Source organism: Kogia breviceps, chromosome 13 (genome assembly GCF_026419965.1).
Source record: "Kogia breviceps isolate mKogBre1 chromosome 13, mKogBre1 haplotype 1, whole genome shotgun sequence".
NCBI classification, from domain to species: domain Eukaryota; kingdom Metazoa; phylum Chordata; class Mammalia; order Artiodactyla; family Physeteridae; genus Kogia; species Kogia breviceps.
This window is the reverse complement of record NC_081322.1, coordinates 24,222,265-24,245,673: the sequence shown is the minus strand read 5'-3', so window position 1 is coordinate 24,245,673 and position 23,409 is coordinate 24,222,265. Positions and strand designations below refer to the sequence as shown.

Below are 23,409 nucleotides of genomic sequence, written 5' to 3'. Positions count from 1 at the left end.
GCTTTTGGCAAAGGCCGGGAGATGGAGAATTGAGCTAGGCTGGTGGGAGAGGTATAAACAGGGTGTGGCAGGTGATGAGGAAGGACTGCTGAGGTGGGTCTGGTTGTTGTATGAGATTTCATAGCAAGAATACTTGGGAAGAGCTAAAAACTACATGGTATCGCGGTAGGAGTTTCTGTTTTCCTTTGTATGGTGGCTGAAGTCCAGTTGGTCTGTAATCGCGTTGGTGTTCTGGATCACTGAACGAAAAGGCTGGTAGTTTGGGTTGGTTATGCTTTTCTTGAGGGTAAAGCTTTTGAAATGAACTCTGCTTCTTTAGGTTGAAAATTCCTCATTCTGGTGTCTTGCCTACGTCTTGTTGCTGTAATCCCTGAGAAGAGAAAAGGGGTGTAGGAGGCTTCTCTTCTGAAATGAGCAGGGTCAGAGCAGGCAGGGGGCTATCACGGTTGTTTCTCTTTGTTCCAGACTTAGAACATGTGAGCAAGTGGTTCCACCCCTCACTTTGTGAGCTGTTTTCCTCCGATATTTCCTAATTTTTCCCATGACGTTCCAGCCTGTTTCTTCACCAGATTGTAAGGCCTGAAAGACCCCATTGTTCTATAGGAGTCTGAGCTGGTGCACGTTTGCTGAGCTGGCCGGGTGGGATCTGCATGTGGGTGGGACGTGGCTGGGGGATAATGCAGATTAGATGATGTGCGGAGCGTATTCCTGACAGTGGCGAACGCTTTCTGCTTAGCAGGCGTTTAGAGAGGGCCTTTTTCTTCATAGAAGGTGCCATACTTTTAAAATATTTTTCATAAACTATGTCTTTCACCGCGCCGATTGAGAGACATGGGGACATTCCATTAAGCTAAGGAAAGTTTCTTAATGGTAAATCAAATGAATGAAGGCCTTATCCAAACTTCACTTCATCTTCAGATAAATGCAAACTTTTGTTCTTGTAACACACACACACACACACACACACTCCACACACACTCCTGATGGCCTGCCCAAGATGTATGTGAGCTCTTGATCCATTTTCACCTTCTCACCCACCCTGAACATCTATTTAGAATTGCAGCCTTTCTTTTCCACCCCATTCCCGATTCCTCTGAGCTCAATTTTTTTTATTGTACCTATCACCTTATAACAAAAGTAATTTATTATGTTTCTTATTTGTGTTTATTATCTGTCTCCCCCCATTAGACTCTAGATTCCACTAAGGTAGGGGATTTTGTCTATTTTCTTCACAGATTATCCCAACTCTCAGAACAGTGCCTGACACGTAGTAGGTGCTCAGTAAATATTGTTGAGTGAATTAGTGAATGAACAGTGTTAAGAAGTGAATGATGTGTCTCAGATTTGGGTCCTAGCCTTTTAAATTCTAATTTACTAGTGAATCTTAAAACATTTTCTGTAATTTTGTTTTCCAGCTTCCCTACTTTTTAGGATAATGAAGGATGGTATCTTCTCCCAGCTGAAGTTTGGGAATGACTTGATGATCCTTAAGTAGTAGGGGCAGCAGAGTATTGCTCTTAGATTTACATTTTGACCTCAAAGGCCCTACACTAACCATCTTCAAACTCTGGTCTGCAGAAGTTCCCTGGAGATATTTAAGGGGCTGTGCAAGCATTTAATTTTTAATATATTTAGAACAATTTTTTATAATCATGATTTAAAAACATGCACACTTAAATGTGTTACATATCAAATTTTCACACATTGGGACCACCGATGTATTGATTTGGACTGTCAAATTAACCTTGAAATTAAGTGTTTTCTGCTGTTTTGGCTCCTATATTTGAACGTGTTATAAATGAGTTGTCCATAAGGAAGGCTGTACCAGTATTTTTCAGATTCCAGCCTGATTACAAATTGAACAAGTGAATTCCTCCTGTTAGATAAATACAGCATGCTCAGTTCCATGCCAGGCAGGGCTAGGGAGCCTCCACTGGGTATACACTTCTGTGTGGGTAAGTGGCCAGTTGTACAAGAAGAGAACATTCTGTTTTACGGTCCTGTATCCCCACTGTACATTTTGGATTCTCCTTGATTGATTATTAAAGAAATCAAGTAATTGTCAGGTCATCATTAGTAATTAAAAATAGAAATTAAAAAAAGTCTTTTTTTTTCCTTTTTAAAAAAATTTTTATTGGTGTATAGTTGCTTTACAATGTTGTGTTAGTTTATATTGTACAACAAATGAATCAGCTGTACGTATACATATATCCCCTCTTTTTTGGATTTCCTTCCCATTTAGGTCACCACAGAGCACTGAGTAGAGTCCCCTGTGCTATGCAGTAGGTTCTCATTAGTTACCTATTTTATACATAGTATCAATAGTGTATATATGTCAATCCCAATCTCCCAGTTCATCCCACCCCACCCCTTTCCCCCATGGTATCCATACATTTGTTCTGTACGTCTGTGTCTCTATTTCTGCTTTGTAAATAAGGTCATCTATACCAGTTTTTTTCAGATTCCACATATATGCATTAATATACAATATTTGTTTTTCTCCTTCTGACTTACTTCACTCTGTATGACAGTCTCTAGGTCCATCCGCGTCTCTACAATTGACCCAATTTCGTTCCTTTTTATGGCTGAGTAATATTCCATTGTATATATGTACCACATCTTCTTTATCCATTCCTCTGTTGATGGCCATTTAGGTTGCTTCCATGTCTTGGTGATTGTAAATAGTGCTGATGTGAACATGGGGGTGCACTCATCTTTTCAAATTAAGAGTTTTCTCTGGGAAATAGGATTAACGTCTGCATTTTTTCAAGGTTTTGGGTTAGTTTGAGGCATATCACGAGATTACAAAGCGAATTGCTAAAGAACTGTTATGATTTCCAATTTAACTGTTCCTTGCTGTTCCAATCCACTCATATCCAAAATTTGGATATGGAAATTTTCCCGAGTGAGTTCTAGTGGCAAAGGATACAGTGTTATTCATGTCAATTTTGTTTCCCAGTTTCAAATGGTAAGCAGTAGCAATAGCAGATAGCAAGAGATTCACCTGAAAACTTGTCTGAATCTGTTTGGTCTCTGAGTTTAGAGAGCAGGATTCAGACAGGGAGTCATACCTGTAGTGACCTGAGAATATCAGGATTCTCTTAATACAGTGTAACCAGATACAAACACAGCAGTAAAACGTATGCTGCATCAGTTTTAAAAGTCAGTTCATAAGCCAACTACTATCTGAAAGCCCCACTCCCTGCCATGTCAGAAGTGCCACTGAATATATTATAGGAAATAGTTATGTTGTATTTTTTGGAACATTTTAGAGACCTCCTTTCACAGCCTTCTATTGGGTTGGCCAAAAAGTTTGTTTGGGTTTTTCCGTAAGATGGTAAGTTCAACATTAATGCACTTAACACTGTTGTCATTTGCTGTTCTGTCTCCCACACTATATTTGAGCCCCTTGAAAGGAAGAATTGTGTCTCCTTCCTATCAGTGCCTGGCATTGCCTGCCACGTGGGGAGTCCTTCGTACCTGTTCATTAAACGGCATTGGATTTGACCACAGAGGAAGTGAGCTTGGAAGGAGCAGTGCAGCCTCGTACTAAATACACAGTCAGTAACTTTTCACATGAAGCACAAATTTTAGCATTAAACACATATTGGATGGTTCTGTGGTTCCTTCACCTTCATCCCTCATGGACAGTTATTTACAGTTTTCTGAATTCTTTCAGGAAATGTCTTTTGCCTCGGACCCTTCCATGCCATCCCACTGCCATATGCCAGGTCAACTGTCCCGATTCCAAGCCTCATCTTTCTCTTCTTCCCTGGCCTGGACTATGGAAGCAGCCTCGCCAACTTCTCCCAGACCCAGGGCTCCCTCTGGTTTGCCACATTGTTGCTGCATTTGTCTCCCTCACAAGACACATCCCAGCAAGTCCATTCATTGGCCTACACTGCCTGCAGGATCAGGTGCAAACCCGAGCTGTCCAGGACGGTGTCCACGGGCCACACGTGGCTCTTGAGCTCTTAAAATGTGGCCAGTCCACACTGAGATGTGTTATAGGTATAAAACCCATGCCCTATTCTAAAAAACCTTGGTATGTGGCTAGAAACTAGAGATGATCATACTAAGTGAAGTAAGTCAGAAAGAAAAAGACAGCTACCACATGATATCACTTATGTGTGGAATCGAAAATATAACACAGACGAACTTATCTATGAAACAGAAACAGACTCACAGACATAGAGAACAGACTTGTGGTTACCTACCAAGGGAGAGGGGAGGTGGGGGAGGGACGGATTGGGAGTTTGGGACTAGCAGATGCAAACTATTACATATAGGATGGATAAACAACGAGGTCCTACTGTATAGCACAGGGAGGGAACTATCATCAATATCCTGTGATAAACCAGAATGGAGAAGAATATTTAAAAAAAAAAGAATCTTTATACATAATATGTATAACCAAATCACTTTGCTGTACAGCAGAAATTAACACAACACTGTAAATCAACTATACTTCAATTAAAAAAATAAATTTAAAAAGATAAAAATAAAGAGTATAAAAATGTAATATATCTCAATAATTTTCATATTGATTACATGTCAAAATGGTAATATTTTAGATCTGTTGGGTTAAATACATATCATTAAAATTAATTCCTCCTGTTTCTTTTTACTTTTTTAATGTGACTACTAGAAAATTTGAAGGTATGTGTGTGGTTCACCTTAGGTTTCTGTTGCTTAGTGCTGGTCTAAGCTGTATCATGTCATTTAAAGTTTCTTATAACTTGGCCTCAGGTCCCTTTTCAGCCTCAAATCCTAGCCCTTCCTGCTCTCCTCAGAATTTCTCAGAACCCCCAGAACTCACCAAACGTATTTACACTTATGGGTTGTTGCTGTTGGTTGTTTTTTTGTTTGTTTCTTCACATTCTGTTCCTTCATTCTGAGCTGTCCTTCCCTTGCTTTGTTAGCTGTAAAATTCCTACTCAGATTTTTAGGACCTGACTTTAATTGTCCCATGCTGCTGCTGAAGTTATGCCCTGTCTCCCCACAGCAAGCTCTTGGTTGGTACCTCCGTTGTTGTGCTGGCCTTGCTGTGCTGCCATCAGGTGTCTTCTTAACTAGCCTTCTCCAGGGAAAAGGCTGCAATTTATTCCTCCAGTGACCCCTGAGGGCAGTACCTGGTGTGTACTAGACATTTAATTGACATTTATTAAATTAATGTATGAATTAATTTCACCCTACTGCACAAACTGCTATTATCGCATGCATCCACCCTTGATCATCTGAACCATTAGCCATGCAAAAAATTGGATGCTGAGGCGGACAGAACTGGGCCTCTCAGCCATAACCCCAATTTCAGACTTTTGTGTTCAATAAAATGGCCTCTTTGTTCTCACTGGTTGACTTATGTCAATGTAAAATATTATACATTTGAATTTATGAAATCTATGGATATATATAAATATATATAAAAATAAATATATATATTTATTTATTTTATATTTTATTTATATTTATTTATAATATTTATTTATAAATATATGGATATATAGATATATCTATGGATATATGTTCTCAGTATAGACTGAGAACATAAAATGACATAAACGTGACCACTTTTACTCTTTTGTTTAACAGGGATTTCATGTAAGATTTCATTTGATTGACGATTTCACTTCTAAACAAGTTTGAAAGCCACTGTTCTAATCCTAAATTTCATTTCCATTTCCATTCCAAAGGTTTCTTTCTGGTTTTGATGATGTGGTTTCTAGTGTCACAGAAGTTTACACAGAGCAAGACTTTTCAACTCTGGCTGCCCAATAGCTACAGCTGGGAAGCTGTCAAAAATTCTGATGCCCAGAGTCCCCGCACCCCCAGGGATCCGGGCGGAATTGGGCCGAGGGCACCGGTAATTATGTAATAAATTGATTCCTGGCTCCAAAGAGCCAGGTAAACTATGAAAATGTTGAAGCTGTGAATTGATCATTTTTCTTTCTTTTTATTAGTGATATTGTAATCATGGTAATTCCTCTTAACTTTGTACTATGATTTGGGGGTTAAAACAGCATTTAATGGAACACGTCTTCTGTAGACAATGTAAACCTTCTGAAATCGAAAGTTTTTTTCTGTCATTCTCTAAAACCTACATGCAGCAGAACTTTAATGTCCCTTATTCGTAGAAATAGCAAACAAAAGACCTATCTCAGATTATGAAACTAGGGCTGACAAAGACAGTGGGTGTAAGACGTCTGCTCAGGCAGTGGCCTCCTGGCACCCTTGTCACCCTGAGTAAACAGTGCTCCCCTGACAGAACCTCTGTAGCTCGGCCAGGTTGATAAAATCTGACATTCTGCTTCATCACTTTTTAGTGATATTCTTCCTTTTGTTCTTGGTATGTGAGAAATCAGCTTTTTTTTTTTTTTTTTAAGGTGTGGGAAGAATTATCTTTAAGTTCCTAATTCAGTAAAATGGGCTGGTAAATGCACATATAATTCTTGTAGGGATGGGAAAATTATCTAATTTCTGTTTATCAAATGTCTCTTCGTAAATTTTTAAAAAGTTCTAAAGTACCTGAAATCACGTGAAGGAGAAAATCTGGGATAAATACTTTGGAGACCTTGCAAGAAAAGCATCTGAATTCCAGTAGTCTGTTGCATGTCATGACTGTATACTATTAAAATGCCAATGTAAATAAGCCTAAGTTTTGCAAATTATCAGTTTGTTGAAAAAGGCTGTGTGCTCTTGTTCTTCTGAAGCATCATCTCTTTCAGTCTGGGCTCTGGAGGGAAAGAAGAAAGAAAGAAAAATACACACTTGGGATCGAATCCTTTAGGGCAGAGAAAGGAATAGAATCCTTTCGTTGACTTGGTTATTTGCAGCCGGTATGCCATCTGGGTGAGACTGATGTAATGCGGATTGAATGTTGAGGCAAATTTAGGGACGTGTGTGTGTGTGTGTGTGTGTGTGTGTTTTAAAGCCCCACTCCCAGAATTTGGAGTGATTGTGAAGGACACCACGACAACCCCTGGATCTGTCAAGAATGTACCTATTTTTAACATCCTGGATCAAGTGTCAGCTCTCAATAGGAGATGAGGAAGGGACCGCGTTCTACGGATGCGGATGGGAACCGGCCCTCTGGCGTGTTTACAATACAGCTGTGCATTCTTAATGGGTCTGCCGCTGCCGCCAGGTAAAGTTTTCTTTGCACGTGATGAATGGCAGAGAATTCTTTAGCCGAGGGAACGAAGGAGCTGGGAGGCGGAAAGGGGAAGGGCAGAACGGAAAAGAGAGAAAAAGAAACACACGGCTCCAGAGGGAGATGGTCTGTGCTTTGCAGTTGCTTGTGTGGATAGAAACCAGATGGTGAGCTGGAACCGCACTTGCTAGGCTAGCTGGGGAGCCAAACATATGGTTAATGGTCGGGAGAAACAGCTCCCGGAGCCAGGGCTTTGCTGACTGCTTCATATTACAGATTGTTACAGTGTGTCATTACATTGCCAACCTAAGTGCTTAATACCCACTGCGGGCGGGCGGGCGCTGGGCATCCACTCACAAGAAAGATTTGAGCTCTTTGCTGGCTCTGAATGCAGAAGTGACATCAGAGGGAGGCTTAAAATGTCTGGTGTTGGGAGGTAGGGAGAAGGGTAATTTTGTAGTGGAAACAACATTTTTTTCTTCCTTTTTTTCCTTAATGAGCCAAGCCTTCACTCCACTAAACTCTAGTGTGTTTATGAGGACCTTTTTATATGAGTATCTCTCTCTGTCTCTCCGTCTCTGTCTCTCTCATACACACACACACACACACACACACACACACACACAGTCCTCAGACAGAATTCTAAGCCCCAGGCCCTGTCCCACCCCCTCCACTTTCACTTGGACGCCCCATCCCTGCCCTCCCAAGCCCCGCATTTGAAGTTTCTGTTTGGGGAGCTTTGGGGCCACAGCAGGCCCGTGTTATCTAAGGAACTGCTGAGCCCATTCATCTGCTTTTCACGGCCCGCTTCCTTTTATTTTTAGCCAAATCCGTCAGGCCTGACAGGCGGGTAATTCGAGCCAGAGAAAGGGCACTGCTCCAGGTCCTTTCCACAAAGCAATTCTTCTCCTCCCTCCTGGGAGGGCTCCAGACTTGGCCTGCTCCAGGCAGATGGATTTGTTGAGTCATGTGAGATCATTTACACAAAAACACAGTGAGGCAGTGGAAACTGGAAAAAAAAAAAAAAAAAAAAAAAGGAGGGTGGGGACAGAGGAGAGAGGAGGGGAAGGCAGAGGAGTGTGAGCTGGGGAACAGAGGAATGTACAGGGGAGCAGCTAGACTGAGGAATGCGGAGATTCATTTGTGTATAAGGTAATGTCTGGCTTACACGCACGGCGGGGCGGAGCCAGGCTGCAGAGGTGCCTGAGCCCACTGCCTGTATTTAAACGAGGAAGGAGGTATGGGGGAACTTCCTTTTGTTTTCTTTTGATTTTTTCAAGCAACACCCCCCAAACAAAGACCACACTGTTGACAGCCTTGGATTCTAGTAGTGGTAAACTACCACCAAGATGGTTTACAGATAAAGGAGTTGGCTCTGTGATGTAATACAAGTTGGCTTTGTCCCGCCTCCAGCATGGCTGAGGCAGCAGGGCAGGGAGGAGAGGGAAATTGCAACAGGACCCTTGGTTAATGGCTTCCAGAGATGATGTAGCAGGGCTGGAGTGGAGGAAGGAAAGTGGGATATGGTGGAGAATGACTCCAAAGTGGCCCATAGCTGCTGTAGGTAAAAGAAAGTCATTACGGTGGCTTCCCTTCCTCAAGAGGCATTGAGCAATGGTTCTGAAATGCCAAGGAAGGTATCATTTTTCCCTACCAAGGTATTCATTTTCCTCTTGCTTCTGGAACATGGGGGGGAAAAAAAAAAAAAGCGCCCAGCTCTTACATCATGGTAAACGGTATTAACATTTAGTGAATCCGTTTTGTTTATTGTTTATACCACAAGCCTTTAAAACATTCCATTAACAAACTGTCTCCTGCTCATTCATGAAATTCTTTTCCTCCTGCTTCTTCAGATTTGCTTACATGCATGCGCTGTGCTTAGGTGGGGATTTTTTCCTTCTTTTGCGGGAATAAAAGAGTTCATGAGAGAATGATGAGTGGATTATTGAAATATACATTCTTACATCAGATATGATGAAAGTATGCTATGTAGAGAAAGGGAATATTTTGAAGCAGGTACAGAAAATCAGAAATGGGAGAATTCCGAAATACGCACCGTGATGATTTTCATGACGGTACCTTTCTGCAATTCTGCATTTATTTAGTGTCCTACTATGCAGCTGGCTTTTGAACCTCCCCGGAATGTAGGTCAACATCACCACGGTTCCTCGTATTATGTAGGCATTTTGAAAGTTGAAATATCTTGCCGTTTTTTTCCCCGGACCTAGGTCTACTCAGGTTACATGTATGGTTTTAGTAATCGTGGAACGGAGCTCATGAATTCTTTCTGTTAGCACTCACCCCTGAATTATGACGGTAAGCACGCAGATCACACCTTTACCTGGAATAAACAGGGCGCTTGTGATGGTGCTGATCATACGGTCTAAAACTGAAGCTGCCCCACTGTTTTCTAGGCAGCCGTAATATCTGACTCTGCATAGTGACAAGGCAGTTTTCATTTATTTTACTCGAAGAGAGAACTGGTAAGCTTTTGTGGTGGTTAATTGTACACATTTTGACTGCGTGCTATCCACATTATCGTAATGAGATTAAGAATTGTCATTATTTTAAACCTACACACATCCTTGAGTGTTCCTTCTACAACAGAATTTCTCAGTTTCAGCACTGTTGACATTTTAGAGCAGGTAGTTCTTATTGTGGGGGCCGTTTTGTGCCTGGTAGGATGTTTAGCAGCACCCCTGGCCTCTACCCACTAGATGCCAGTAGCACCCTCCTCCAGTTGTGACAACCAAAAATGTCTCCACGTGCTGCAGCTGTCGCCTGGTGGGTAGAATCACCCCGACTCAGAACCACCTGTCTGTTCGTCTTTTGGTTTGGAGGTTCACCCTCTACCTCCTAGTCTAGGTGCTCAGTTACCTCTGAGATGGACTTAAAGGGTATAAAATAACATTTTTCCTCCTGCCATTTATTCTAAAAGTGGGAGCCCCAAGTTAGGTAAAGTTTTCGAAGGCTCAAGCCAAGGGGTATTTTAGGGAAGAAATTTTCCCACCAGACAACTTGGACTTTTGTGACACAGGACAGCCTCTCTCTTGGGCTTCTGGCCTTAGCAGGTGGAACCCTTCAAGGCTGCGCTTTCCCAGGGCTATTCAAGAGTAAATGGCTCCACTGACTGCGCCTGGGGGTGTTGACATACGGAGAAAGGGAACTTCTCTTCCGGGACGAGCAGAGCCCCAGGCCACCAGTTCAGTGGCTCTCGCCAGGCTCACCTCCTTCCTCTCCAGCCCCAGAAAGGGGGGAAGAGGCAGGACCACAGTTGTTTCTTGGAGCAAAGCAGACATCCTCCCCATCCCAGTGGCTGTGGTCTCCGAAGCTGGAACTCTCGTTAAGCAAGGAATGTGGAGCTCTCCACAGGCTAAGGCAGCCATAAATTTCCTCTGTTTGTTTTGTGAGGACTAGTGTCGACTGCTGTAATGAGATCAGAGGATCCCCCGGGGACCAGGCCTCCAGGTCAGAGGCTGGAGCCGTTTTCTGTGGCTGTTCTCTTGGCTGCTGTGGGAGGATGAGGCCCCTCTCCAGACCACGGGTGTGATGTGGGGATGTGGTTGCATATCCTAGTCTCACTCCTTGTCCTCTTTGCCTCTCTCGTGCTACCAAAACGTCAGTGTGCGGTCCTCCAGCTCTAGATCATTGAAAAGTTAAAGTCAGGCACATTCCTTTCCTCAGAACCCAGGACAGGCTTAGCTAGCTGGCTACAGGGAGTGCAGGGAGGTGACTGCTTCCTTGGGGTAATTTCCTGCGCTGCTGATGCTGGCTGAGGGCACATTTCTCAATGCCTGGCCTGACCCTTAAGTGCGTCTTCACCCAGCATCACTCTGCTATGAGGAAAAGTCAGGGTGTGAGTCACAACAATACAGCGTATGCTACAAAGAACATATTTCTAGCTCTTGCCTGAATTACAGCCAAATGGCCACAGAGGGAACGGCTGGATATGGCAGAATTGAGTTTAGGGAACCCCCAAACTGGAATTTGTGGCAGAACAGTATCCTGAGCTGGTGCAGCCTGGCCCCCGGCCAACCCCCAGCCCCATTCCACCCACCACCCAAATCCTTAGGTATGTTGGATGAAATAGAAAATAATAAGTGCATCGTGAGCTCAAAGGCAGGAAAGGGAGATACCCAGGTGCCAGAAGACACTGATGCCACAGGCCTGGCCATAGGTTCTAGGGGCTGTGGTGTTTACACTCCCACAGGAGCTGTTGGCCCAAAGCAGCAAGGTGAATTCCCTGCAGAGGCTGTATGGGGCTCTGAGTGTGAGTGTTTGGGGCACAGGGCTAGGGAGATGGGCATCCGGTGTTCTGTTGTTTGAATGGCTGTGGGCTTCCTAGTTATACTACCTGCAAGGTGTGAAACTTCAGTTATTTTGAGGCTAAACTCATTTGAGAGCACTGAGAGCCCCAGGGCCCCGACAAGCAAACGTTAGGACACAGGGTGCCCTCACAAAGAACAAGCCACACTGCGGAGAAGCTGGTGTTGGGAAGGACAGAATGTGAGCCTCAGGGAAGCAGAGGTCAACAGTGAATCCTTGAGATTGCTTTCGACAGGGGCCCATCGGCTCAAAGTGAGCTTTCTTCTGAGGATTAATGAATGTTTCTTCCCAGAGGAACAAGGCATCACACCCAGTCTGACTTGCTAAACACATGAGTTTCGCTGTAAGCACTCTGCTCCCAATAAGGCAATCACCTCTCACTACGACCTATCTATCCTCAAGGTATTATTGAGAGTATTTAAATCCCTGAATTAGAAACCTTTTTCTGGAGAGATAGCTGGTCCCCTTGAGCTTCTGGAAAGAGATACCTTCATAGTGATTTCCATCGTCTTCCTCTTCAGTGGGTCATTCTGAAGTCCCCCACTGACTAGGCTTTCTGTTGAGTTATTTTAGCTTCTCACCAAATCACAGGAAATGTGTTTGCCTGAATTGTTCAGCAAACCCCCCAAGGGAGGAGGAAGCTGAGATTGTTTGAAGGTCTCTGGGATTCTTTCAGCATAACATCAAAGAAACCTGGGTAAGTCCGTCATGGTTAGTAAACCTTTGTCCTAGAGGAATACAAGTCAGCCTTCTCAATCCAAAGTGGACAGATGGACCCGGGATTTGCCTCCACCTGTGGCCAGCCACCAGGTACACTGCCGGCAGTGACATGCACTGTTGGCAAACATGAGTTGAGGATGCTGAAATTAAGGCATGATTCTTTATTTATTAGTAGGGTGATGAAATTGCTTATGTTTAATTTTTTCTTCTGAAGCATGCAAAGAGTGCCCAAATAGTACCCTGTAGACCTAAAAGTGATGCCACACTTCTTAAGAGAAAACTCCTCAGTGTTTTATTCTTAATTTGAACCTGTTTTTTCATTTAGTCTCAAAATATTCTGGCCAAGTGAGGAGTAGATATAGATATTGCCATTCAAGCATCGGAAGAACATAAAATGAGAAGAAAAAGGCTCAGTTGGTGCCAGATTTAAGGAAGATCTTCCTAAATGTTTGTCACCAGCAATTTAGCCTGCTATAACAGAATACCATAGACTGGGAAGCTAAACAGCAGTTTATTTCTCACAGTTCTGGAGGCTGGTAAGTCCAAGATCAAGGTGCCAGCCCATTTGATTCCTAGTGAGGGCTCTCTTCCAGACAGCTGACTTCCTACTATATCCTCACATGGCGAGGAGAGGAAGAGAGAGAGAGAGAGAGGAGAATGCATGCACACATGTGAGCTTGCTGGCATCTTTTCTTATAATAACACTAATCCCATAATGGGGGCTCCGCCCTTGTGACCTCATCCAAACCTAATTACCTCCCAGAGGCCCTGCCTCTAAATATCATCGCACTGGGAATTAGGCAACATTTGAATTTTGGGGGGACACAAACATTCAGTCCATAACAACATTATAATTAAATTGTGCATATATTGAGTGCCTACTGCATGTAAGGCAGTGGGATAAGTGCTGGTTATTTGGGCATAAAACAGACAAAATCTCTTCCCTTGAAATACTTACAATCCAGTAGGGTAATTGAGAGGTGAACACCTACGTACAATTACAAGCAGAATGAGGTGGTGCTGAATGGTGATGGGAAACGGGAAGAGGAGAAGAGCCTCATCTTTTTTTTTTTTTTTTTTTTTTTTGCGGTACGCGGGCCTCCCACTGCTGTGGTTTCTCCCGTTGCGGAGCACAGGCTCCGGATGCGCAGGCTCAGCGGCCACGGCTCACGGGCCCAGCCGCTCTGCGGCACGTGGGATCTTCCCGGACAGGGGCACGAAGCCGCGTCCCCTGCATCGGCAGGCGGACTCTCAACCACTGCGCCACCAGGGAAGCCACAGCAGTACCACTCTAGAGGGTCAGGAGACAGGCTGGGAGCCACCAGCCCTGGAGATTTAAAGGAACCAAGAATCCCCCAGCCGACATGAAAGGTGTAAAATAACAGATACAACCTGACCAAACAAATCCAACCCGTATGGGATTTCCAAAGTACTAACATCGGTTGCCAACATTGAAAAAGCATGCAATTTTACGTAATCTCTCAATATTTTTGTCTTTCTTGAATATCAGCTCCGGGGCCATGTACCTTGTTCCTACCTTCTGTACTGTGCCTTTAATTAAGATACTCCTAAGTCACTGAACTTGATCTTTTATAGAGTGATAGCGCTGAACTTAGATATCCTGACTTAGGATTTGACTACGCATGGGGAACCCGCAGCATACATGCCAGAGGTGGTCATCTGAAAGCAGCTGACACTCAGCCCCTTGGCACTGTACTGCTAGCACCCGACTACTCCCCGTCTGGATCTCAAGGCAATTTTTTTTGTGTTACCAGGAGTGTCTCTCTCCTTTATAATCCTTTCATTTCCTCTTATCACAGTTTCCTGTTGAAATATAGCTCCCATGCTAGTTAGTATTTCAGAATATTAATTTTCAAATTGCCTAGCCTATCCCCTTCCTTGGGGAGGAAGCGTTCTGACGGTGCTTGGTGGCCAGATGCTCTCATCCTTCTGGCTAGGGTCGTATGTTTTCTGTGGCACGCTGCGAAGCCAGGGCACAGGGGAGCAAGGCAGGGTGGCCAACGTTGCCCTGTCTCTTGGGGCAGAACCATGGTATGGCATGTTTGCTGCCTAAAGCTGGGGGTGACAAGGGCACAGGGGTCCTGAAGAACCAGAGCCACGTGTCTGCTGTAACCCCGAGGATGGAGAAAGACCTTCAGGAAGTTCCTCGGGGAGCATTGCTCTGTTCCCTCTGCTTCTTCAGGAAGAACGGAAGGAGACAGCCACTTGGGAGGTGTGTGTGTGCATTCAGGGTAGGGGACAGGGGTCTGTTTGCTGCTTCACCTTTGGATCCTTTAATCCCAGCACCACACCCCTTACTGTGGAAGGGGGAGGGATTGGACTGTCTGTAATTAAAGGGTTTTACATTTTCCAGTTTTGCACAGGAGATTCCACTTGAAAGTTGTCAGGACTTTGCTTCAGAGACATGTGAATGACTCCAGCCCATGAAATTTACTCCCCTGAGGTGGAGGATATTAGGGCTCTTTCTCTCATCTGTTCATGTGGTTTCCCAGGCTCCTAAGTCCTAGATTTAGAGAATTTCTTCTAGACTCTTATCATCTTGCCTGCTCTCCCTTTCTTTCCAAAACCTGTTCGTCTTTTTATTCCCTTATTCGTTCCCCACAAGCTCTTGGGTCTTCATACTCCAGCCCTTCGTTTAGGCTGCTGGATTCAGTGGTGGGAGGGAAGGGACTGGAGTCCATTCCACAGGCTGACCTCAGGGTGTGATATATGTAAAAGCCAGAAGGAACTTGGACACTGAGGTATAAACGGCTGGCTCCTATTGACGTGTTTCCCATAGAAGTGCCTGAGCTACCCAGCTTTGAGTTGTATCACAAAAGGCTTCTAGAATGAGCATCTTGGTAGGGGGTGCGGGAGTTGGAGTGGGGAGAAAAGCCCAGCTCATCATATTCCATTGATTGGTAGTAAGTATTAGTTGTATTTTCAAGGGCCAAGAAATAGGGCAGTATACACACACACACACACACACACACACACACACATACACATACACATACACACACACACACACCCAGCCCTTTGACATGTTTAAGCTTCTCTTTAGAGTAAGGAGAAGAGAATAAATTTGGCTTATGCTGTTCTCACCATATACCTCTCTACTCCATTATCAGTGATCCAGGTGACATAGGCTTTTCTCTGTGGTAGTTGGAGACTGGTGGTAAATAAATAGTGGTGAAACAGGTAGGCCCAGGCTTAACTTTACTCCAACTCCCACTTGCTGACACCCGGGCCCTGAGAGTGTATAATCCCAGAGAAGCCATAGGATGCGGCATCGTCATCAGGAGCCTGTGTCTCTGGGTCCTTTCCGCAGTGAGGACCCGCCGGCGAGGGGCACTTGGCCACATCAGTGAATCTGTCTCCAGGGCTCTGTTGGCTTGCCTGCCCTTTGCTTTTCTACTTTCTTTGTAGCCTTCACCTTTTCTTTTCATTCTCTCTTTGCTCTCTTCTTCTTACACGTACCCTGTCACCACCTCCCTGCCAACCCACACTTCTTTACCCGCCTGGAAAGACAAATTGCATTTCATTAACCTTTTAGATGCCTCAGCTTGACCTTGGGCTTTGTTGAACCAACCCTGTTAGGAGCCACTGAGTGGAAGTCACACGTTGGTCTCTGGGATGAGCTTTCTCCAGCCACCCTTGAAAGGCATCTGTGCTTTCCTTTTGCTTAGTATCAAGAGAATCCAGCTTCTTGAACCATTAAAAAACCAAACTGAAAAAATAGAATTAATTAATTCCACTATGGTAACTCTGGTATCTTTTCCTCCAAGGCTTCATACTTAAGAGGCAGTCTCATTTTTTAAGCTGTGGATTTGTCTAAGCTTCTTCACAAGCTGAATTGGCTATAAAACAATGAGGTTCTCTGTGTTTCAAAGGAGATCGAAAGAACTTCATGGAATAAGGCCTGTCTTCTCTGTTGCTGTCCAGAAGCAAACTGACCCAATTTCTAATTCTGTCACCCATTTGCTGAGGTGTTTTGTGTTAATGGTGGTCTTTGAGTGTGTGTATGTGTGTTTCATTGGGGGGGGGGTTTTCATTGGTGTTCTTTGAACATATTTTAATTCTGTAGTATCTTTAAGTGAAGTCACTTCCAGCCCAGGGTCTACTGCCTACTATAGCATGACTAAGAAGAATTCTTTTTCCTCTCTGCATCTGGTTTCCTAATTAGGAAAACTACCACTCAGATTGATCTCAGTACTAAATAAGAGTATTAATATAAAAGTGCATTGTACAGTTTTGAGCGCTGCATAGCTGTAAAGTATTCTTAACAGTATTTTTTTTAAAGACTTATGACCCTGGACATGAAAAGATTTTCCTCTTTTAAGAAAACCCTGAAGGCAATTTGCAACAATTATCAACATTGTTTTTAAGGTCCTACATTAAGAGTCATGACATCATCCTAGGCTCTATGAGTGAGAGCAAAGAAAATAAATCTATTCATAGTATTTATTAAGAACTCTCTAGGTGACTGATATTTCCCTTGAAGAGTTTTTATCCTGACTTCATTATAGAACCAACATACATGAAAAAGAGACAAGAACATTTGGTGAGGGTGGGGAACAGGAGAGGATCCAAAATTAGTTAAGTGCAAACTATATAAGCAAGTTCTGAGGGAACGGGGATGGTGGAATGATTGGAGCTGGGTGGAATTTCCTTGGGGAAATTATGTTCAAGAATCCTTGTCTGTTTGTTATTATCTCTTCGTGCCCACCTTTCCTGTGTTGATACCACTGTGTCCATTTGAATGGAATTGTGACATCAGGCATCTCTGCCAGGTTTTTGGACAAACTTCCCAGTTAAGTGCTGGGCTATAGTTTTTAAACAGATCAAATACATATGTCAAAAAGGAATTAACATGTATAGAATTCTACTTGAAAACCCAGAAATTCACTAGCATCTGTTTCTGGAAATTCAAAGGTAAAAGTTACATGGAGAATTTTCTTTCAGTCACTTTAAGATTGGCTAGAATTAGATGTTGAATTTTCTTGGCTTTGAAACAGTGATTACTCAGGCCTCATGTACAGATGAGGGCGTTTGGATGTAGTTTAGGGTACAGAGTCAGAATTCCAGGGTCTCTCCATGTTGTACATCATTATTAAAATATGTCATTGCTATGACTGAATGTGGTATTTTCTTTGGAATCTGTGTGTCTCAAATAGCCAGGGAGTGATCTTCAGTTTCCTCTCCCTATCTTCTGATTTATAATAATATTGTATTCAAAGAATAGTAATGTGTGCAAAGTAGAAGTTTATCTTTTGAAAATGTATATTGCAAAATCACTTTCTTAATGGTGAAAGATGTTAATATGGAAAATACAGCCTTGGACTCTGTGCCCTCGACTCAGTTAGCAGACATGCGTCTTGTTCTCCAACAGACCAGAGCTGATAAGAACCAGAGGTGATGGTAGGCTAGTGGGATTCTGAGTACTTCGTCCTTTTTCTATTGAACACTTTCTATATTGTTAATATAGTTAAAATAATATATTTTTTAAAGCACTGCAGTTCCGCTTAAACCTCAAATTCCAGTCTTTATGGAAAGGTTCAGATATATAAATCCTTCCTAGATGCAACCTGAAAAAAATAATACAGAAATAAGGTGATTATAAGGCACCTTACATGTTTTGTTCTCCTCTCAAATCCACCCAGAAACATCTTTCAGAGGAAAAGTCTACAAATCCAATTATGTGGTTGAAGATATTTTCTTTCTGTATTTTTTCTTAATATCTGACAAATTAAGAATCTTGGAAATGAACAATGACTGTTTAATTCTAAAATGTAATTCAAATGAATCAAAAAACCTACCTAAAGAACCAACAGTGTGGATAAAAACGTGGACCCTTATTTCCTTAAGGGTCCTTTCCTTATTGAGGAGACGTTGGGTCATCTGCTTCATTAGGCCCACAGTACAGAACTCCTGAATTCTTTTATGGTACACTTCCTCCCAAAAAGCTCTGTGAAAAGTTCTAGCTATTTAGCCCTGACAGTGGTACAATCAGGCTCCAGCAAATGCTGGTCTGTCCCTTTTTTTTTGGCCATGCCATGAGGCATGCAAGGTCTTAGTTCCCTGACCAGGGATCGAACCCACGCCCCCTGCAGTGGAAGCATGGAGACCTAACCATTGGACCACCAGGGAAGTCCCAACTGGTCTGTTCCTTTATTCCTGTGGGCATCACAGAAGGCATTTAGGTTTGGCATACATGCTACTCACATGCTAGATCCTTTCCCTTCCTAAAGGGGCCAAAGCCTGCACTAGAAACCCTTATATAACTGACCTCTCTGGCTTACTGGTCACTATATCCTCAGTACTCAGCACCTAGTAAGTACTCAAAAAATAGTTATCGAATGAATGAGCGTTCTTGTCTCTGTGTATCTGCAGTCACTCTGAGCATATCATATCCAGCTTTTCCTTGGACATTGGCGTGCCCAGTGTCTGTGGCCTCCAGACTCTTGATTGGACTCTCCAGACCTGCACTGTCCAGTACAGTAGCCACTAACCATTACATGTGGCTATTTACATTGAACTTTAATTAAAATTACATAAAATTTAAAATTCAGCCCTCAGTTGCACTTGCCACCTTTCAAGTGCTCAGTAACCACATGTGACTAGTGGCTACCGTATTGAATAACACAGCCATGGAGCCTTTGCTATCATGGCAGAAAGTTCCACTGGACACGGGACTGCCTGGGCCTTCCAGAACACCGGCTGATGGACATCCTCTTTGTCTCTGCAGTGCAGCTGTCTGCTTCAGGAAGTGAGGTCTACAGGAACAAGGTGAATCTTTAAGAGCTGCCTTGCATTGTGACATGTCTAATCCCTTGCTGCAGTCCTTACAGCATGAACAAGGTAAGAGGTACTTTCGGGACTCATCCTTTGTGTCTTTATGGTGCCATGATTTATTACCCTGGGTCTGTGATCACTTTCTGTGGCGTGAAGAGGTTGCATCTCCTGCCAGAAGCATTCCAGAGGTTGGCAAGCAGTGTTGACAGGCAGGGTCACGGGGACTGGTGGTGGTGTAGTCTTCCAGAGGTGTCAGCTGTGTTTAATCAGAGGCCTCTGAGCAGCTGAAATATTGGTTGTTAGTGTAATTGCCTTGGCATGAATATTGGAAGATTGAGGCTCTAGAGCCAAACTACCTGGGTTTACACATCAGCTCTTATAGATACGAGCTTTGAGGACCCTGGGAAAGTGGCTTAAGTGCTCTGTGCCTCAGTTTCCCCATCTGTAAAATGTTGATGGTAATGGTACCCACCTCACAGGGTTGTTATAAGGATGAAGTGAATTAATATGTGGACCAGTGTTTAATATAGTCCCTGTCTACATTATAAGCATTCGATCAATGTTTGCTGTTGTTCTTTTTGGTGTTGGGGACTCTTGTGCCTTAGACTTGGTTGCCAGAGAGTCTTGGGTGCATCTGCAACATTTCCACTTTATTCCCCGGTTGATTCAGCATGCAGCAGTTGATATCCGGATGGGCGCTCTGGGGATATACGATGAGTGGGGCTTAGGCCTTACCTTCAGCAGGTGACAGACGATTTGGGGGCACTGTAGCTACTGTGAGGCGTGTACCAGAATCTGTGGAAGCACAGAAGGGACACCCAACTTTGGGGGATCTGGATAGGAGAGTATAGAGGAGGTGACGTCTTGAGTTGGATTCTGTATGACACATGATCATTTCTTGGACACAGAAGTAGGGCAGGGCATTCCAGGTAAAGGAGACAACCGATGCAGAGGCACAAAAGCATATGAGAAAGTCTGACGTGTGTAGAGAACAACAGAGTTTGGTATGGCTGGAGCAGGATTTCTCAATCTTGGCACTATTGACATTTGGACCAGGTGATCCTTTGTAGTGAGAGGCTGTCTTCTGTACTGGAAGTGTTTAGTAGCATCCCTCTCCCCCAGCCTCAGTTGTGACAACCAAAAATGTCCCCACACATTGGCCAGTGTCCCTTGAGGGGACGAAAATGCCCTGGTTGAGAACACCCGCACTGGGAGAAGACGCCAGATGTGAGCCCAGAGAAGGAGGGAAGGGTTGCGTTCTGAGAGCCACTGAAGGATTTAAAACAGGGGAGAGACATTTCCAGAGACTGCAAGAAGAGGTAAACGCGGGTTTTGATGGAGTTGGACAGCACTTTTAGATGATTTGGTCTTAAAAATGGATTATGGAATTCCTAGGCTTTAGAAAGCCCATGTAGCTTGTTGAGATGGTTTTACTAACATCCCCTTTCCAGGGGTAATTTTTCTCATGGCCCTTTGTTTGGCCTTCTCACGGGCACGGCTGCTTTACCCCATCAGAAGAAACCAGAAAAAAGTAAGCAATTGTCTTTTGAGAGATTTTCATTTGGCTGAGCCAAGCCAAAGAAGAGGAAAACTTTGCTGACCTTTTCCCCCCTCTGGCTTCAATACTTACCCTCTTTAAAAAAAAAAAAAAAAATATATATATATATATATATATATATTTATTTATTGAAGTATAGTTGCTGGAAAATATTATATGTTATAGGTGTACAATATAGTAATTCACAACTTTTAAAGGTTATACTCCATTTATAGTTATTATAAAATATTGGCTATATTACCCATCTTGTACAATATATCCTTGTAGCTTATTTTATACCTAGTAGTTTGTACCTCTTACTCCCCTCCCCCTCCCCCCTTCCTTCTCCCCACTGGTAACTACTAGTTTGTTCTCTATATTTGTGAGTCTGCTTCTTTTTTTGTTACATTTATTAGTTGTATTTTTTAGATTCCACATGTAAGTGAAATCATACAGTATTTGTCTTTCTCTGACTTATTTCACTTAGCATAACGCCCTCCAACAGTCTTTGAGGGGTGAGCTTTTGGAATCCTAGATGGGCAGGTATTGTTCCCCAAAGTCATAATTGGAGGGCGAGGAGGAGAGGAGATCCATCATAGCAGTCACTGCAAATCTTGGCTTCTATCACTGACAGGTTGGTGTAGTGAAAAGCTAAGACAGCTCTTGGGAAATCTCAGATTGGCAGGCTCAGTATACTGTTTCAGCCCTGCCCTAAGTTTCTCCGGGGCAACGCAAGACCTGATGTCATGGTTTGGCTCTTGACACACAGCTGGGAACCAGACTCCTTAGAAATTTCAAGTGTCTCAGTAGGTGTGTCTGTTGCTTGGGAGGTTATGTTCTGCCCGAGTGACCCAGTGAATGCTTTATTTTATGTTATTTTAATTTAAAGTGGTGATTAAGCATGGTGTGTAACCTTCATAGGTCAGCATTTTTCTTATGGTTTTCTTGGCATAAGACAAAAAAAAAAAAAAATAGGTCACCTTCTGGGGAGGAAACAGGTCTCAGCACAAATAAAACTAGATAGTCATCTCATCAATTAGGATATGTAAGTTAGAACGTTGGAAATATTTTCGTGGGTGTGATTGATTTTCTAAGTAGAAGTGTTCCCAGAAAGCTGGAGACATTTGAATTGTACACTTTCCACTTCCTTGGACATACACGGTAATCACTCTCTTTCCTTCCCAAACCCCAACTAGTTATGTGACACTTTAATCAGGGAGGTGTCCAGATGGGGAGGGGGCTGGAGCATCCTAGGGTCCAGTGTTGTTCCTCTGATGCACCAGGGCAATTCTGACCACAATTGGCATTGACAGCTCTCTTTTGGGTCAGTTGGAGACGACACCCTCTAGAAAACACGGGAATGGCCACAGGGCACCAGGATTTGGCAGTTTGTCTAACTATTTTCACGGGATAACCTGTCAGTGAACTGCGGGCAGGCAGGTAGAGCCTTCATTCCTCACATTCTGGAACTTCAGTCTGTGCCCGGATCTGGGAACGCACCAGGAAGGGGTGCAGTTCTGGCCCTCAGACAGCCAGCACGCTGAGGGCGTCCCCAGCCACAGTGCTTATCGTGAACCTGGGGCCCTTTCCGGAGGCTGGTGTACGTGCGATATGTCAGGCTGATACCCAACCTGTAGGTTTATACAGAGTGGATAGCCTCACGTCTATTCACCTTTAAATATTGTAAACAGACTTTAATGGTTGTACATTCTGGGCTTTGTGCTCTAGCGTTACATGGTAAAGAAATTGTGGGTGCACAACTTTCACCAGGGTGCTCTTCCTCCCCGGCCCTATGCAGACTTGAAGACCATCTTTCCAACTTTCATACTCTCCTTGGATCTTTTTCCAAGAGCTGATTTTCCAATCTTTAATATTGATCAAACACTTTAAAATTAGAATTTAACTTTGAATTTTGTCCGCATTCTTTACCCTTTCTACTTTCTTGGTTATTCTCTTGTTAATAGGTATAAATGTGTATTATGTATAATATATTATAAATTTTGTTAACAAGAAGGATTAGTGTTTTGTTTGTATATGTGTTATCTATATGTTAACATACTATAAAGAGAGGATTTTAGTGTGTTACTTAGCAAATCATAGCCAAATGGGAGGCAAGTTAAACAGGATGGGATTTGGGGGAGGCAACTTGGGCAGAAAGGCGCACATTCAGTACCGGCCACTGTATACACAAAAGCACGCTTACAGGAACAACATTCCGCTCTTGAGAGCAACCTTGGAATTACAATCCTAAACTCTTTCCCTCATGGCCAGCGTTCTCATGAAGGCACATCGCATGCTGTTCTCTGCCTTGAATCTGTGAGGACGCTCCATCTGATTGAAAAATAATTGATTTTTTCGTTATTGCACAGAATGCTCTCGCCCCTCCCCCCACAGTGAAAGTGAATCTTCTTGAGAACTGTTTCTTCCTTGTCATGTGCGAATAAAGCCAAATCTGATTGTTACTGCTTTGGACAAGCGCCATAGCATCCAATGAAGGAGGGTAGTGTCTTTTATCTCTCTAGGTGGGTGGATGCCACTGTTTTGCTTACTATATGCCCGACAGAGTTTTTTCGCTGAATATTTTCCAGTCTTCAACACCATATCTTACTGTGCCAGGTTTGAGGCAGTTTCACCGTTACACTCAGATCAAAATCTCTACAGTCGACAGAAAGGTAACACTGAAATTTAGTTTCTGCCTTCATTTAGAGTTTTTCTTACTTTGCGACTCTTTATTTATTTATTTATTTATTTTTGTAGTACGCGGGCCTCTCACTGTTGTGGCCTCTCCCGTTGCGGAGCACAGGCTCCGGACGCGCAGGCTCAGCGGCCATGGCTCACGGGCCCAGCCGCTCCGCGGCATGTGGGATCCTCCCGGACTGGG

At 43.4% G+C, this 23,409-nt stretch overlaps 1 protein-coding gene across 4 annotated transcripts in view; it reads left to right on the top strand.

Moving 5' to 3' along the window:
• Positions 1-23,409, top strand: part of BACH2 (BTB domain and CNC homolog 2) — a 367,615-nt gene that overhangs the window by 65,752 nt on the left and 278,454 nt on the right. For 2 of the 4 annotated variants that reach the window (XR_010836225.1, XM_059083223.2), the window contains exon 2: positions 18,945-19,057. The exons of 1 other annotated variant lie outside the window; for it this stretch is intronic. The gene's annotated coding sequence lies outside the window, so the exon portion shown is untranslated. Of the gene's footprint in view, positions 1-8,236; positions 8,303-18,944; positions 19,058-23,409 lie in introns of those variants that run through there. One more of the 4 variants, XM_067011482.1, reaches the window with a different exon arrangement.